General features: G+C 33.0%; 1 long non-coding RNA gene across 1 annotated transcript; it reads left to right on the forward strand.

Moving 5' to 3' along the window:
- The first annotated feature begins 299 nt into the window (after positions 1-299).
- On the forward strand, positions 300-2,889 carry LOC123718717. The gene is made up of 3 exons (XR_006755058.1): positions 300-354; positions 1,590-1,689; positions 2,469-2,889. It is a non-coding gene; the product is annotated as an uncharacterized LOC123718717 (long non-coding RNA).
- The last annotated feature ends 2,061 nt before the right edge of the window (positions 2,890-4,950 follow it).

Below are 4,950 nucleotides of genomic sequence, written 5' to 3' on the forward strand. Positions count from 1 at the left end.
TAGGTAGGTAAATAAATAATGAGTACAAAAATATATTACAAAGTCATTTTATGGATATATCTTCATTCAAAATAATAGATATAATATCCATGCAAAACAAAATAAAACAAGTTGGTAAGTTCCTTAAAATAATATTGCGAGTTCTTTGTCGTTAATCTAGGTAACACAATTACGTTAGACGAATGCGATTGGTCGGCGAACGAATGACGTATCTATGTATTTAGAAACATACACGAGGACTGATAACAACCTGATAACCCGTACCGTAAAATTATCGCCAGCTCTTAAAAGAAAATCGCAGGAAAAATTCGCTTAGCGTGACTTACCTCGTACTCGCATGTTGTTCGGCTTTCGGTGAGTGATTCTATCTCAAGAGTGGTCTTCGAGGTAGTTATATTTATTACTGATGGCGAAGCTACTACGCTGGCGCATGGATTCACGTCGACGCAGAGCGATGCCGCATTGAGCTCTATACGGTTATACGTATGGGCGTAGGAACTTCTGAGTTCTTACCCCGCTGCCCCCCAACCCAAAATTCACAGGCCGGCAGCAAAGTGGCATAAGTACGCCTTTGGTAAACTGATAGAAACCAACCGTTGTGTCGGTCGAAATAGACCTTATCTATAGAGGAACAACGCTCAAGCGACATTTGGAGCGGTTGCGTTACGAGTTGAGGAGTTTTTGACGCGAGTGAAATGGGCCCACTGTTATATACGAGCCAAGTAACCCAATTTCAGAGAGAAATAGGATAAGGAGTTATCAGAGTATAAGAGTTGTAGGAAAACTATGTTTTCATACAGAAGTATTTTCAATTCACTTTCCTTACATTTGTAAACTCTTCAAATTTTGAATTCTTGCAACAAACTTCGGAATGGTTTACTCAGTATTGTTTTTAAATCATTTTCATTGAACTAAACGTATAAATGTTGAAGTTTTTAAAATATTTTTTATACATTGATTTATATATGTGTATATCATAAATATTATCTTCTTTAAAAAAATAGCGTACTTTTTTGACGATTTAGAGAATAAAAAATTGATATTTAATAATAAGTATAATCCAATGAAATCAATATAAATATTAATTTAAAAATAATTAAGGTTATGTTAAATGACTATACACCATTTGTACCAAAATTTTCTCTTGTCTTTGTCTATTAGCGGGCACGATAATTTTATATCGTTATAAAAAAAACTGATAATTTAAAATTTCTCATATAAAAGTTAATTCTACTTTGTATTTCCATTGCTTATATAGTATTTAGTGATTTATAATAAGGTGTAGTAAGAAGTTGTTCCAGAAGTTGTTGTTGTTGGACTTTAAAAATGATTAATAAAACAAATGCACAAATCTACCACAAACGCTCAAGTAAAATAAATTTGATATTTATCATAATATACATAACCGGCCCCAAAATTAATTTATACAATAAATCATTTTTTTTATTATTCTTAGTTTTATGCTTCAATTCACTTTCACTTTTAGTGAATTAAATGGTGACGTGTGTGTGTGATACGATCATTTAGAAATCAATACAGTGTGTTACAGTATAAAATAAGTACACGTTATAACAAATATTATATTGAAGGTATTTTGCACCGAGGCTGTGCAATGGTGGGGAGTGTGGGATCGAGGTCCTGAGATGCTGTGTATCTAAAGCCCTTTGAAGAGCATACTGGCTGGTGCAGGTAATAAACACTTCTATTCCCCGTGAATATAAATCTTGGGATTACAGATCAGCGTCAGCGATAAACATAAAACCTATATGTAAAATAAATTGTTAAGTTTAAAATATAAAGTAGGTATGTACTAACTTTAAAAAGTCTTCCTTTGTACACGGACAGAGTGGAAATGGAAAGTATCTACGTTCCAAATTTTTACCGCGTCAGAAGTTTGGCACTTTCCCTTGTGCCCAATATTAACTCCTTCACTTAAGAAGATATTCTAAGTTTAGATGTTCAGCCGATTATATTGAAAGGCTATTATGGTATTATTGTTCGGAAATTATTATTAGCAATTTGTACAACAAGCAAATTAGTATGAAGTAGAAAATGCCTGATCCTCATTTGTCCTACCTACATTTGCTTGCAATTTCTTGTCTTATACTTCGACAACACTGATTTGATTCTGGGCGACAAAAACTGTTTCGGGTGTACAATGATCACCTATAGAAGGTAATCAATCAAAAAAACGCATAAATGCTTTAGAGGAAAGACAAGAACTTAGCTATTAAATATCTTGTGATTAAATTTATATGTTACATATTGAAATCGGAAATGTAGCTATAAAAAGGTAAGTTATTTTATTTCCATAGTGGCACCTGAATATAAATAAAACAGTAACCTAAACTTTCCTAAACCTAAATCTCATCACGCGAGCTGCAGGTTTTTAAAAAAGTGACGTAAGTATTTTTATACTTGCCATTGTTACAAGCTTTATAATTAAACTTATTTTTTTTTCTGTATAGGAAATCGCTTAATATTTAACAAACAAGTCAAGGACGGGGGCTTACGCAAAGCAGAACAGAAATGGGTCATGGGGCCTCGTTTTTCCCTCAGGAGGTGGGGTAGGGGGTCATGAAACTAGGTGATCTCCCGGTTGGCCTGCGGGCTACGGGCTACGAGACCGATGCATACTTCCAACGTAGCTACGAGCTAAATTAAAAATAACAGTTTTTACATACAGCACTATAAGTGCTTACATCAAATTGTCATTTATAAAAGCTTCATGGAACCCTTTAATAGGCTTCCGTGAAGCTTTGAAATTAACCTTTTCCAATAGACGATATCTATTGTAAAAAAATTGCACTTATTTTCCGAAATATTTTTTACTTTATTATTGTATTCCTAACAATAAGCTAAAAATTATTTCGAATATTCAGCATTAATATCTATACAATTCCCACACAATACTTCAAAAATTAAAAGATAATTCAAAAAGAAGTAATTCCAGTCACACAGGTTTCGACGTTAACTTGATTCAATGCATTATGATTTTATTCCAGTTACACAGAGCCCAGACGTGTCTTATAAGAAGGAAGTTCAACAAATTTATGAATGATTACAGTAGACGAATAAAAACTAGTAGTAGTACAAATTTCGAAATAGTTTTACAGAATTATATTATAAGTTGACTCTTAAAGAATTTTTCAAGCTACGTAAGGAAAAAGAAAGGTTCAAAGTTACACAAGCGAAACTTAGCGCGAGCTATACGAGTATGTCCCGTATGTTTCAAAATGCAATACGTTTTTGGTCAGATTAGAAGATAAGTCTCGTTTCTGAATATTGAATATAAGAACGAGAAATCAATGACATTAATCAGTAACAATCTAACTCTACCTCATCATCATAAACGTCATCTACTTGCTCAAATGCCAAATATACTTATATAAAACACCAATGTTAAAGTTATTTAAATAAATGGTGTAGTACCATTGAATGCAATGAACTTAAATATACTTTTCATCATTTCACTGTTGTAATTAAACAATTGTTTTTATGTTTTATAACAACTCTTAAAATTGTATTTTGTTTTGGATATATTGAGGTAAAGCTCATTACAGTGAAGCCTCGAAGTTGGTTATTGTTGTTAGATCCGAACACAAAACCCGCTGAATCGAAGAAACTCGGTAGCGGTATAAAGCTGTTCTATACAAAATTTTTTTTTAAAACAATATGAAATTTCGTAGGAAATAGTTTCACGTAAATTCTTTCTGTAGATATTAAAAGTTATATTAATTGAACCTTAAAATAAAGTTCTAATCCGCTCTCCATAGGTCGCAGAAACTGGTACAAAAAGTAATTTCAGCTTATCCATAAATAGTAAAATCAATGAATTCCTATATTTCAAGTTATCGACACGAAATATAACTAAAAGGTAAGCTGATTTAATGTTGTTACGATTACATTTTTATTTTCAGAACAAAATAATCGCTTCACAGAGCTCACATCCAGGTTAATAAATTTATCTCGGAGCGTTATTCTTCAGCTAGGACGTCGATATAAACGGGGTTTATTCGAATGTAGGTCGAGAGGCGCGTCCACGTTCAACGTGCCAAACCCACACAGAGGGGACCTGTTATCATACACGGATGCACACACACACACCGGCCCCGTTCGAGAACTAGGCCGAAAATGTCGCGCATGCGCGGCTGACTACTGCAGCTGTACCCACAAGTAATGAATAGAGGCCGACACCTAGTGTTACCAAAAATATTATCACTGTCCATTCCAATAACGGTATATGGTAAACCACATGTGATTTTTTCCGCATTTCAATAAGTATCTAGGTATAAATTCTCTTTTAATTTGATGCATTGTTAATAAAGGTGTAAATCGGTTTGTAAGTACACCAGTTTAATCAATAAGGAAACATATCATCCCATAATATACATAAGAAATTCAATATCTATTTTGTTAATAATTGGTTACAGAATGAACAACATAAAGAATATTGCAACATATTATTTATATAATCTAGCTTAGCATTATGTTAAACTAAATCTTGTCTAAAATTCAGGTCAGGTCAGCTTAGGTCTAGCTAAATTGGGTGTATTAAGTGATATGGCACATCATAGAATCAAAAACTACGTGAATATGTTAGGTCGGTAAGATATTTTTAATCAGAACACCTTCTACTACCTAAAGCTTTAAAAGTTTTATACGCCAACTAACTATGTAAAGGTGCGTACGACTTCGACTCTGAGCTTTTATCATAACATTACTATAATTTATTATAACGTGTTAAAAACGGTTGTTATGCATAAATTATTACATATCACCATACCTTATACAGCCATAGAGGTGAATGTGGGGCCCATTATGGGTGCCCGAATAGTTGTAGCGATCTTTCGACATTGTCTACAAGTACATAACTCAAAGGAATTTATAAGATTTCGCTTGCAACTTACGATAATTCATTTGTAAATAATAATTCTTTCTTTCTATTTA

The sequence above is a fragment of the Pieris brassicae genome, chromosome Z, assembly GCF_905147105.1.
Source record: "Pieris brassicae chromosome Z, ilPieBrab1.1, whole genome shotgun sequence".
NCBI lineage: Eukaryota > Metazoa > Arthropoda > Insecta > Lepidoptera > Pieridae > Pieris > Pieris brassicae.